The sequence below is a fragment of the Phytophthora cinnamomi genome (assembly GCF_018691715.1).
Source record: "Phytophthora cinnamomi strain GKB4 chromosome Unknown Contig0, whole genome shotgun sequence".
Lineage (NCBI taxonomy): Eukaryota > Oomycota > Peronosporomycetes > Peronosporales > Peronosporaceae > Phytophthora > Phytophthora cinnamomi.
In genome coordinates this window covers 1,737,218-1,751,167 of record NW_027150933.1, presented here as the reverse complement: position 1 = coordinate 1,751,167, position 13,950 = coordinate 1,737,218, and positions in this window count along the sequence as shown.

Sequence of the window (13,950 nt, the reverse complement as noted above, 5' to 3'; positions counted from 1 at the left end):
CTTGTGCTGGACCTCGCCACTGGAGCTGGAATTCGCCACTGGTACCGGAATTTAGTGATACCATCGCCTTTGGACGGCCTGTAAATCCAAACTAACTGTCCTGGAACATACGAAGCCTTCTGTTTGACACGCCTCTGATAGTAGTAGATGGCTTGTCTCGACTGCTCCTTCTCCAGGGCCTCTTTAGCCAATGTTCGTGCTCGCTCGAGGTCATCAATTAGCAAGTCATGATATGCTTCAATAGTCTGTGTTGGGTGAACTAGACGAGTCTTGCCCAGCAATTCACTTGGGGTTCGCAACTTCCTCCCCATCATAAGCTCGTTTGGCTGGTAACCATGTGTCGTATGGATTGATGAGTTATACACATAGCCAGCAGCAGGTAGAAAATCGTCCCAGTCATCATGGCGATCATCAACGTACAAGCTGATCATATCATTCCGTGTCCGATGGAAGCGCTCAACCAGTCCTAATAAATTCGGGCTGTATGGAACCGGGGTCGTTTGCTTGCTTGCATCAATTGGAGGAGCTCGTCTATCGCCTTGCTATTAAACTCGACTGCTCCGTCCATCATTACTTCACGCATGAGCCCCAAACCTAGTACAAATCTCTCCATTAAAAGCTGAGCGACATCTTTTGCCGTATGTTGCGGCACTGCAACTGCGACAGCATAGCGCATAACATACTCAATGTCAACAATAACGTATCGATTCCCACGCGGGGTTACTGGAAGGGGACCCGCGACATCGATAGCCCACCTATCACATCTCCTGTGCAAACACTGCGCAGCGGTGGCACTACAGCCGTTGATTTAGCTTTTATGGACCTGCAATTTTGACACGCTGCTACCCGCTGAGATACACTTTCACGCATACAAGGCCACCAATACATACGTCTGAGCCGCTCGTAAGTTGGCGGGTCTCGCAAATGGCCTACCCAGATGCTGTCATGAGTTTCTTTAACAGCAAGTGGCAAATATGCTGCCGGTAAAATAATCCTATCTCCATCAACGCAAGCCAAGTAGACACGATCATCATTGTGTACTGTCACAGGGCGTCCTGGGCAACACCCACGCCTCTTGAACATTTGCACCATCACTGAACTTTCTTGCTCACGTCTACTGTCATCATCAGTGAACTGTACGACACCCAGCTCAGCTGCTTCCACTCGCTGCACCTTCACTAATCCAATTACATCTCCAGCTGCGTCGTTAATCATCTGCGCAGCATGCTCGTCAGTAATTTCGGCGTCATGTTTTTCCACTAGTCTCGCAAAAGTGAGTCCTTGCGGTGTGCCCAGTAAAGAACCATTCTTTTCTTTATCCCTGCTGTCAGTAGTTCGATCCACAGAGATCTCACCACAGCAGACGTTTTCATGAGTGGTATTGACATTTGCTTTCGACCTGGTAGTTACCTCCAAGATCTCCATGGCCCACGCAATTGCATCTTTCGCTGCACACTCAATCCGGTCTCGCACAACGTTGGTTATCATGCTAGCTCTAGAGCTTGTTGCAGCATTACTTGTGTCTGTGCGTGTGTTGTCCGGGTCATCGTGGGTTATTACTTGTACTTCCCGCTGAGAAACGACGGGTCGACCTACTATTCGGTGGACTTCAGCAACTACTTCCACAACTTCCGTATCTGTGGTTCGATCAGTGGCTAAGGCTGGCGTCTGCCCCTCACCGACGGGAAGACTTCGAGATAGCGCATCTGCAACGTGATTCCCTCGTCTAGGGCGATACTGGGTATCAAAGTCATATTCTTGTAGAGCTAACGACCAACGAAGCAGGCGTCAAGCCGAATCTTTCGCAGTGAGCAACCATTTCAGAGACACATCGTCGGTCACCACAGTAAATTTACGCCCATAGAGGTGGGGTCAAAAAAGCTTGACAGCCCACACAACTGCAAGACACTCAAGTTCAGAGACACTTTAGTTCGCAACAGTAGGGTTGTTCACGCGGGATGCGTAAGCTACTGGTTGGTCACTCGATCCTTGGTCTTGCGACAACATGGCACCTAATCCTGCTCTTGATGCATCGGTCGTCAACTTGAAGGGAAGATTGTAGTCCGGGTATATCAGTACATGATTCTGCAGCAACTGTGCGTTAGCCCATTCAAATGCTTCCTGCTGCGCCGCACTCCACCCCCACTTGCTAGTCTTACGCAAGAGGCGAGTCAAAGGCGTCATTAGTGCCCTAAAATCACGGATAAATCGCATGTAGTATCCGGCGAGGGCTACAAAGCTACGCACTGCATCTGCATTCGAGGGAACGTAGAAATCTTGCACAGCCTCTTCGAATCTCCCCAGAGGTCGAACGCCATCCGGCGATAATCCATGATCCAGATATTCCATACTTGTGGCTGCGAAGCTGCACTTGCTTACGTTGAGGCTCAGTCCTGCTTCTGCCAAGCGTTCCAGTACTACCGCGAGTTCAACCACATGTCGTGCCACAGATCCTTTTGGAAACACTGACATCATCGAAGTAGACTAGGCAACTGATCCATGTGAGTCCTCGCAAGACACAGTCCATCAGCCGTTGAAATGTGCTGGAAGCATTGCACAAACCAAATGGCAATCGGCAGAATTGGAGTAGTCCTCGCCTCGTAATAAATCGTGTCTTTGCTTTGTCTTCAGCTGCAACGGCTAGCTGCCAATACCCAGAGTGCAAATCAAGTGACATATAGGGCTCGCTGCCATTCAAAGCTTCGAGTATTTCATCAATTCGGGGTAACGGGTATACATCCTTGATTGTAACAGCATTTAGAGCCCGATAGTCAACACAAAATCGTACAGCTCCATCTTTATTCATAACCAGCACGACTGGGAATCCTCATCCACCTTGCCCTTCTTCGATAACGCCCTGCTGTAGCATGTCGTCCACTTCTTTGTCAATAATTTCGTTCTCAACTACAGCTTGCCGCCGACGTCGGAGCATAATTGGCGCTGCAATACCAGTATTTATGTGGTGCTCGACCGTCATCCTTGCAAGTGATGGACAACCAACTTTTTTTTTCTACGATGCCAGCATATTGACGAAGTAATGCAATCACTAAATTACGGTCTTCAGTCGCCATCTCTCCAATATCAAGGTCGTCTTCATTGGACAGAGGTGCAGCGTCAGCTGTGCGTAATTTCACCACCCACTCTATCACTCTCTCACGTTCTAACTGCCCATTTAACGTCACCAACTCCATTGCATCATCTGTGGGTATCCATCCACGAACCGAGTTCAGCTCTGGCGGGCAGTTTCTCTCGCTTGCCTTACAGGTTAAGAACTGCAACAGGTGCCATACCATTTCGCACGGTTCCAACGGTAGGTGCCAGAAACAGAAGACGTTTGTGTGTGGGTTTTGGCAGAAAAATGCCGGTCGTTCCATCCACCGCGCCCACACTAACACGCTGAACGCTATGAGTATTTGCTGTGAGCTTCACAGTTTTGGCCATACGTACAGTAACAGCCCATTCATCTGGCGCAGCCACCAAAGGTGTTCCTCTTACACAAGTGAAAGGCACGATCACTTTCTTCCTGCATTCATCTTGGTATTTGAGCTCCCGCTTGCCAAAATCTAGGTTCACTTGGTGCTCTACCATCCAATCTTCTCCTATGAGCAACTTGGCATCATGAGCGTCGACAACCAGTGCTTTGACCACCACTGTTTGCTGATACTGCGTTGTTCCCCTGAATTCCCATACTACAAGCACACGTGAACGACCTCCACCAAACCCTTCAATTATATCTACAGGCCTTCTCGAGTGACTCAACACCCGAACTTTCGCAACCCCGCTCCGCCCACGCTGTACCGGGCACAGGTGTCAAGCCTGGCTTCCTGTTTGTGATGCTTCCCCATCGCTAGTACTATCGTAGGAAGACTGATCGGAATACTGCTACCAACAGCACGAAGTTGAGCGAGGCGTAGTATTTTGCTGTCCTCGCCTTCCACCACTTCTGGGTTACTGTACACGCCCTGCCGCTCGTAGTGATACGGATATGCGAGGTCACCACCACTCACCGCTGCATCCTGATCCACACCACTTGGCGTCACCACATTTACACAGCGTGCTTGTTTATGCTGCTGCAGGCGCCATAGACGTCGAACTGCTTTCTTTATTGTTTCACCTCCTTCTTCACCTGCAGCCTTACGACTCTTATCTCCGCAAGCGTTCCACTCTCTTCTAGGGATTTTGGGTCGCGCGCTTCAAACTCGGCCACTCGTGCTGCCCATTCTGCATCAGTGTCGGGTCTCATAGGCTTATCTCTCGGTGGCGCGGAACGCTCGCGCTTTTGGTGGGGCAAAAGCATATTGGTCTCGATGAATGCTCCACGATTGATCACCTTCACTGCTACTTCTCGCAGTCGGGCCACCGTGCGCTGAAGTCAGCTCGTTGTTGACGGGCTGTCGTACTATCGTCACACTCTCGTAGCTCAGCTGCCAGTTGACATACGACAACATGTGGTGGTTGAGCACGAGCTTCATGACGTTCACGCAGTTCGCCGACTAGGATTCCCTGTACGCGAGCCATGTCGTTTTCAGCAGGGGGTGAGGTCGCTTAGCTGCTGCTGTTGCTCCACCGCCTAACATCACACGAGTGTTGAGCAATGCACTCAGCGGTACGTTTGCCGCACCCTGTGTATACTGTTGAACCGCTTTGTAGTTGGCTCGATCTGTAACGGGGTTACACGCAAAAGTGGCTTCAAGCCACTTGTGAATTTAACAGATAGGTTATCTGTTAAAAGTTTTGGATGCTTCCTCACCTTGGTGTAAGACACACCAATGGATACATTGAAGTGGACCACCACAATGAGTGGTCCACACATACCCAAAGATCCTATTGGTAGAAAAGCAGCATCTTTCTACCAATCAGAGACATGCATATTAGCGGGGCTCTGACAGCCAGCCGCTGCCAACCCCTTTCATAGATGATAAACAGTTTTTAGCAGATTTAGGAGGAAGATCAATTTACAAACAATACAGTTCTCATTTTACCTCATCTAAGTCACTTGGAATCCTTTCTTACTTAACTTATATTTGTGTATTCAAATATAATTAACCTAAGTAATTACTAAGTATTTACGCTTCCTCATACACGTTGCGCAACGTGTAAGCTAAAGTAGTGAGTCAAGTTAGACCCACTACACCTGGTAGCACTTTGTAGTCCGTCCAACGACCGACTGCTTGACGTTCGTACGCGGTGTACGAACGCGGAGCCGAGAACCCCATGAGCACGGAGGTGCCCATGGAGAGCTCCAATACGCCTGCAACGCATGTTGCACGCGCAGACTGCCCCCACCTGTCTGACCCAGAGTGGGAAGCCCTCCAACGACTGTCAACAGTCATCGGAGAAGCGGCGATAGCTACAATGCTGCGTACGCTATCGCCGACGGAACAACATGGTGTTGCTTTGGGGTTCATCATGAAGGAGCACCGTGACGCTGCTTCCTCAGTGACGGCGTCGTCAGGGACGACACCGCGTGCTCAATCATTGAAATTGAGCGTAAGCAATTACGTGGGAAGAGAGGGCGAGCCTCTCCTCCGATGGCTTGTCGAGCTCGACACAGCCATAGCGGCTCGACGCATCGTCGACCCGCTGTCGAAGGTCACGTTCGCCATGTCCTGCCTTGGTGGACGCGCAAGGAGTTGGGCGTATGGACGCCGACTCTCCGATCCTACGTACTTCAGCACGTACGAAATGTTCAAAGAGGAGCTCAAGCAAGCGTTTGAGCCCCCACAAAACGAGTTCCGGTCGAGGGCGGACTTCCTCGACCTTCAGCAGGGTAAGCATAACGTCCATGCTTACGCGCAGCGCGCACGATATTTGGTATCAAATATCGTGACTAACCCGATGACGAGGCGACCAAGGCCATCACGTTCATGAAAGGACTTAGAGATGGGCCTGTGAAGATCTATCTCTTCCGAGAGTACCCGAGTACTCTCGAAGCTGCAATAGCCCTTGCCATGCAAGAAGGGTTTAGCCTGCGGCAGGCTAAACGCCATACAAATGTGCCGAGGCCGCAACCGCGCCCGGTAGCGAGGCCGGGAGGTCCGGAACCAATCGACCTCTCGAACGCAACAACTGCTGGTTACCAGCAGCACGGAGGCAACGTGCGATGCTTCCGTTGCGGAAGGATCGGTCACTTTGCACGGGAGTGTACAGCTCCCATGCCCCCTGGAGGTCGCCGTCGTGGCGATGCTAGGCATCGCCGCAGACCAACAAAAAACGCGAACATCCAGTAGGCGCGGGGCGCCCTACTGGTAATGCAGTCGCGCGTGCCGACATCGGGCACGCGACACTGAGGACTGCAGCCCCCAGTGAGACCAGCTCTCACTGCAAGAAACAAGATGACAGGCCGAACCTAGTCATCTTGAAGGTTTACTCGAAGAGAGCGAGTGACTCTCTTCGAGCTTTGGTAAATTCAGGCGCGTCGAACAACTTTGTTCGACTACGAAGCCTGTCGAGACTTGACTTCGAGGAGGTAAATGTACCTCGAAGTCTTCTGGAGGTACGACTGGCAACAGGTGCCATCGTGAAGACCGAGAAGCGCATCGTGAACGTGCGCTTCTCGTACAAACAACGAGTGTTTGTCGAACGCTTCATCGTCCTGGACCAGGACGATAAGTTCGACGTAGTAATGGGCATGCCGTGGCTTACACGGCATGATCCGGTAATAGACTGGAAGAAACGCACGGGCGTGCGCTTCGGTCGCGACTGCAGAACGGAGAACAATGGCCCTGTTACCGCAGCGCACGCACCAGCAGGTGCGCGCGGCTTACCAGTCGAGACAGCGCTTTATGCCGCTGTCCCGGAGTGCCCAAGGAGTGCGCGAGGGCGCGCACAAGTGAAACCCGCGTCGGCAATGCTGCCGACGTCGGAAGAAAAAGATGTGTTGGTTCCGGGAACCAACACCCACGTTCAAGCGTGTAAGGGACAGTCCCTGACCCGAAGAGGTCAGGTCGACGGCGATGCACCCTCGGTCATGAGGGGCTCCGTCAATGAATGGCGTCGAGGTGACAAAGGCGTATCAACTCCGGGAGTTGACGCTGCAAACAGTGCGGACGGTTGCAAACGTACCGCACTGACCCAATTTGTATGCTGTCGTGCAGCCGGGCTGCACGGCGAAGCGCCATGCGATCAAGCCGGGCTTGATATCTCGCGCCCGCAGACAGGGTCTGCCGGCGAAGGAACACCTTTCCGTGCAGCCCGGCTGCACAAAGGAACATGCGGTCAAACCGGGCTTTACACCGCGCGCCCGCGGACAAGGTTCGCCGGCGAACAACTGTCCATAGCCGGGACTGGACCAGAAGAACCACCGTGCGGAGCTGGGCTGCGCACAACAAGAAGATGGCGCATGGGGAAGAACGCTGCGCAAGTCTCGGTCCGGTACCGAGACGCTACAAGAACTGTCTGCCGGGCAGACAGAGGCGATGACGCCAGGCGTTGAGACGCTGAACGTCTTGACGCGCACCGATACTGGATTCCAGTATCGTGAAATGTAACTCGCTAATCCTCCGACGACGGCGTCGGAGTTGACTTCGCTTCCAGTCATGATCTGGAAGCGCTTCGCGCGCGACTTGCACGATGGACGCATCGAGCAGGTCTGCGTTCTTTCGGACAGCGAAAGAACGAAGGGCGAGAGCGAAGAGCTGAGGGAGCTCTTCATGGGAAGTACCACTGAGCGTGAAGACACTCTCGGTGCAAAGACGAAGCGAGAGCGCTTCGAGGAACAAGACTGGGACTCGTTTATGTCGAGTCCCTATTACCAATTGTTGAGGGAGTACAACGACGTACTCCCGGAAGAGATTCCTGCGGAGCTTCCGCAGGATAAGGGTATACAGCACGAGATTGGTCTCGTGCCGGGCACGAAGTACTGTGTCACGCGGCAGTGGCCACTGCCGCGAGAGCAAGTAAAAGCAATCGACGACTTCTTTGAAAGTCGTCGCAATGCTGGACAAGTGCGGGAACCAAAGTCCCCGCACAGTGCTCCGACGTTCTGTGTCAAAAAGCCACAGGACGGATGACGCATCGGTCATACCTACAACAAGCTGAACGATGCGACGGTACCGGCGCAGACGCCGATACCGCGAAAAGATGTTATCATCAATTCGATGGCTTGGAGCACCGTTTACAGTGCTCTCGACTTGCGAGATGGATTCTACCAAATCCTAATGCGTGAGAGGGATATCCCTCTCACTGCAGTGAGCACGCGAAGCGGCATGCTCTGGGAATGGCTAGTAATGCCACAGGGGCTTAAGAACGCCCCTGCGACTTTCAGCAGGTGCGTGACGCACTTGTTGCGCTCGGTGCGCGACTTCGCACCGAGCTACCTCGACGATGTGTTCATCCACAGCCGGGCTGTGGACGGGAAGACCGACGTAGAGATGCACACGGTGCATCTCCGGAAGCTACTGAGCTTATGCGAAAACATAAGCTCTACGCGAACCTGAAGAAGTGTATCTTCGGGGCGAGCGAGATACCCGTCCTCGGGTGTCTCGTAGGGAAGAATAGTGTTCGCCCTGACCCGGAAAATGTCAGAGTGATTAATGAATGGCCAACGCCTTCAACTGGCAAGGAACGGAGGCAGTTCCTTGGCTTGACCACGTACTTGTGCAAGTACGTGGAGGATTACGTGGGCAAGATCCGCCCGCTGTCACAGCTTCTTAAGAAAGAAACTGTGTGGAAGTGGACAACCGATTGCCAAAAGGCATTTGATGCAGTCAAGCAGGGCTTGACTGAGGCACCGATCTTGGCAGTGGCTGACCAAGATCGTCCATTTCACGTAGTGTGCGACGCATCCGATTTCGCGATCGGATGCGCGTTGATGCAGCACGATCACGAGGGCCGTGATCGTGTCGTCTACTACCAATCGCGTCAGCTGAAGCCAGCTGAGCGCAACTATCCGGTAGATGACAAAGAACTCCTTGCCATGAAATACGCACTCGCAAAGTTCCGAGTGTATCTACTTGGAAGTAGACCGTTCGTGGTCTACACCGACCATGCATCACTGCGCACCGCAGTGAAGTCGCCACACATATCACAAAGAATGGCGAGATGGCTCTCATTCTTTGCGGAGTATAACTTCCGGGTCGAATACAAACCCGGAAGATCGAATGTAGTGGCCGACGCGTTATCACGTCGGCCGGACTATGCAGAAGCTGTTGACGTCAATGCCATTGACGTCATGCGATCGAGCAAACCCACATCATCTCTGTTAGATGATGTGAAGGCCGCGTAAGCGCACGACGCGGACGCGAAGCTCTTGCTGGCCTATGGCACAGCGCCTTCTGACAAGTCCCGTCAGAAGCTGCGCAAGCACCTTCGAGCGCGTGCACTCCGCTTTCGAGTGCACGACGGAATACGGCTTTACAATGCAGTCGACGACAACGCGATCCGCGTTGTCGTGCAGAATGATCATGACCTGCGACTCAGGATCATGTACGAAAATCATGATGCCCCGACTGCGGGACATCTCAGACGTGAGAAGACATACGTCCTTCTCATGCGTGACTTCTACTGGCACCACCAGTACAAGTGGGTGCGCAAGTACGTCCGTGCTTGCGAGGTATGCCAACGCGTAAAGCCTGCGCCATTCGCGCGGACTCCTTTACAATCACTACCGACTCCGTCGGAGTGTTGGAAGTCCATGTCTTTGGATTTCATCTTTGGTCTTCCCCCGGACAGCGGAGGGAATACCGGTGTTGTGGTCTTCGTCGACCGCTTCAGCAAGATGGCATATCTTGCTGCGGTGCCGGCAGAGGTGACCGCGAAGCAGACGGCCCGTCTGTTCGTCGACATGGTGTTCAAACACCATGGCAATGCCGACCGACATCGTGTCGGACAGAGACCCGCGCTTCACAGCGCACCTGTGGCAAGAAGTGTTTACACTTCTTGGGAGCCAGCTTTCCATGTCGACTGCGGATCATCCGCAGGCGGACGGCCACACCGAGCGCGTTAATCGCGTGCTCGTCGATATACTGAAGAGCTACGCTCACTCGTTCCATTACTGGAGCGAGTGCTTATCGATGGCAGAGTTTGCCATCAATAACTCAGTGCATGCCTCGACAGGGCATACACCGTTCTACGTGAATGCCATGCGACATCCACGTCTACCGAGTTTACTCGGAATGATGGCTCCAACTTTAAGTGGAGGAGGATCTACGACTGCAATACAGCAGCCGCAGAAAACCGCTGACACTTGCACAGTGTCAGCTGCAACAATGGACAAACCACATGAGTCTGCACAGGGCGCAGACTCCTCCAACAACAAGGACAAAGACCACGGGTCTGCGCAGGGCGCAGACACCGCAAAGAACCACGCACAGGCCGGGCCTATAGCGGAGAGCGAGCTGAATGACTTCAGCTCGGATGCAATCAATTTCATCACCAAAAGACAAGCCGTAATTCGGTTTGTCCAAGACACAATAACAGCTTCTGTTGATCAACAGAAGCTGAACGCAGACAATGTGGGCAGAGGCAACACAAATGAATTTAAAGTTGGTTCATTAGTTTTGTTAGCTACACGAAAAAAATGCCTAGACATGCAGTTTCGGATTTCGGAGCAAGCAAGCTTGCTCCTCTTCATGGACCGTTCACTGTGTTGGCACGGCACGGCAACGCATACACGCTAGACATACCGTCTAGCATGCGCCTCCATCCGACCTTTTACGTCGGACGGCTGAAGCCATACCTGCAGCACGAGCCATCTAGCTCGGCTGACCCGAAGCCTCGGCAGGAGCCGAGGCAGAAGCGGAGGACTTGGCCTCGGCGACGAGCAGCCTCTCCTCCAGCGCGCGGACGCGCTGGAGCAACCCCTTCATCTGGGTCCCCAGCTCGACCTGGATATTCGAGGCGGTCTGCGAGACCGCCGCGACTTGGGCCTTCTGGTTCGCCAGCTCCTGTTTCAGGGCGGCGAACTCAGCGCCCTGCAGACGCTCCACGGCGGTCACCCGGTCGTGGAGAGGCGCATACTGATCAGCCCGGGGCTGATCATACCCGGGGCGTGTTCCCACCCCCGCCACCGCCGATCCGTGACGCCCGCGGCTCAACCCGCTGGATTGTTGAGCGGATTGTTGACCATAGCATCCCGAAAACGAACCCTCAAGGGGCTCGTTTTCGTATTCGTTGGAGAGGATTTCCTCCCCATCGAGATACATGGGAGCCGCGGAACGTCTTGCTGGAGGACGTTCCGGAAATGGTGAGGGCGTACGAGGAGCAGTACGCGCTGGCACAGCGGAAGTAATACGAGCGCTGCGATCATCGCCAGCGCCCGAACCCTCACGTGCTAAGAACTTAGCACGGAGCTCTTTGAGACTCTCGGGCACACGGAACGACGTGTACCCGTTCAGGTCGCGGTCGCGGTCGCTCAAGCGGACCGCGCCTGGAAAGCACTTCGTGCACTGAAAGCCCTCGGGCACAGCGCACGGCACGTTAGCCTCCTCCGCAGCAACGCGGAGTTGCTCCAACTTTCCACGCTTCGAGTACGTCTCGAAGCGATCACGCGCTTGCTTAATCGGATCACGGTAAGCACTCGGCTTCTTGTTGAAGTTCTCAACAACGGCGTTTCAACTTTGACAAAGTGCCTGCCATTCGGGCACTTTGCTGCGAGAAGATGTCTTCTTGCGTTGAAACCATCGGAGCTCATGAAAGAGTCCGATGTAGTAATCGCGCCTTTGATGCGTTTCCTGATCAAAGTGCAGCTCAGCAGCCACAGCGTCATCTTTGATGGCGCTGCATACGTACAGCGGTACCTCATTCGGAGGTACCGAGTTCCCATACCGGTCCGCGATCTCGGACGCAGACGGCATCCATGGATCGCGCGCTGCAGCTGCAGCGCGCGGAGTACTGAGAGCCCCAGCGGAAGCGAGTGGGGTATCGCTCTCAGTTCGCGAACGCTTCGAACTCGAAGCGTCCGATTCGTCCCCTTCACGCGAGCGAACGTTCTTGGCGTGAGGGTCGAGCGATTCGCTCGACACTGAGTCTTTACGCTTTGAGGGCGAGTCCTCCTCGCCCTCCATGTCTTCATCGTCGTCGTCGAAGTCGACGACATCGCCGTACTTCGCCTTCTGACGCTCGAAGTAGTCGTCGATGGAGAGATGACTCCCCACCGACTTTGCGGACTTCTTCGGAGGCGCGCTCATCGTTGAATGAGCGCGGATTTCTTCTCCAAACGCGGAGAATTGACGAATGGTCAATTCCGAAGATTGACGTGCGGAGACCCCGCGCGTCTAACCTTAAGGGGGGGGGGGTGTAACGGGGTTACACGTACAAGTGGCTATAAGCCACTTTTGAATTTAGGTACCTCCACGACCAAAGGAGACTTCGTACATATTCAAGTGTGTGTGTGTGTGGGGGGGGTGTTCGTGTCAAGTACGTCGAGAACGGGAACGAGGTCTTTGCGTGGGCTTGTTTGGCTGACGAGGCGTGTCGGACGTCAGGAAAAAACCTGTTCAAGCTCTATGCTGGCAAAACGACCATGGCCATGAAGCACCTCCAGAAGATTCACAACGCTGGTTCGCCGAAAACGGAGGCAGCGACCGTCAAGAAGCGCAAACACGACAATGATTACAGCCACCTGTCATCGTCCGTCCTGTACTCAAACAACCCAATCCGGCTAAACGTGCTGATGACCACTCTCATGATTGTAACGGGGTTACACGTACAAGTGGCTGCAAGCCACTTGTGAATTTAACAGATAGGTTATCTGTTAGACGTTTTGGATACTTCCTCACCTTGGTGTAAGACACACCAATGGATACATTGAAGTGGACCACCACAATGAGTGGTCCACACATACCCAAAGATCCTATTGGTAGAAAGCAGCATCTTTCTACCAATCAGAGACATGCATATTAGCGGGGCTCTGACAGCCAGCCGCTGTCAACCCTTTCATAGATGATAAACAGTTTTTAGCAGATTTTAGAGGAAGATCAATTTACAAGCAATACAGTTCTCATTGTACCTAATCTAAGTCACTTGGAATCCTATCTTACTTAACTTATATTTGTGTATTCAAATATAATTAACCTAAGTAATTACGAAGTACTTACGCTTCCTCATACACGTTGCGCAACGTGTAAGCTAAAGTAGTGAGTCAAGTTAGACCCACTACACGTTCTGCCGCACCTGCGGCGGGCTCGTTGGCTATGGCGTCGTCGCCTACACTCATTTCTTTGGTCTCGGCACTGAAAGCGGTTTCATCCCCGTCCTTCGCACAACGATTGGAACTTGTCGATGTCGCTGCAATGCTGTTGTCCTCACCAAATAGCTTGCTCTTGAGGGTCACGGTGCTTATCGTGACTTCTTTACGTGGCACGCCCTGAAGTGCTTCTGTTCCACCAACATCTTGTAATCCATACCCCGGACGCTCTTGTCTTGCATCTATTCGATTCGTCGGCACCACGGCGATGATTTCCGCTGCAGCAGCAGGTAAGTTGCGATTCCTCGCATCTCCACACGATATATTCGGCTGTACTGTGGCGATAGTTGCTGCTTCGTCTTCACTGCTTCCATCGTCATCTTTTTCTCGCTGAACTGCATGTTCTGATTGACGTTGTCTTCCTTCATCTCCATTCTGATGCCGCCCACGATTCCCCCCCCGCTTGAACGTCTTCAAGCATGCTCTCCCCCTTGGTCGGTGCATGACCCGTTGGCACGATTTTGTCTACCACTCGGCTCGTTGCGGGAGCAGCTGGCGGATTCCAACGAGAGTGCCGTCGTCTCCGCTTTGCTGCCCTTTGTTTATTCCAGTTACTCGGAGTTGTTTCTTCGCTGGAGTGTTTGTCGTTTTCCGATAGTAGCGTCCCCACCTCTACTGCCGTGCAGCGTTTCCCGGAGACGACTGCGGGTGCTGTTGCTGGCTTGGACTCTGGTACGGAGTTGCAGACACAGTTGGCCCACTTGGCAGCCATGCTCTCCGCGCTTGTCGTTCTTGTACATCGGCGATTCTCCCGGGACACTCGC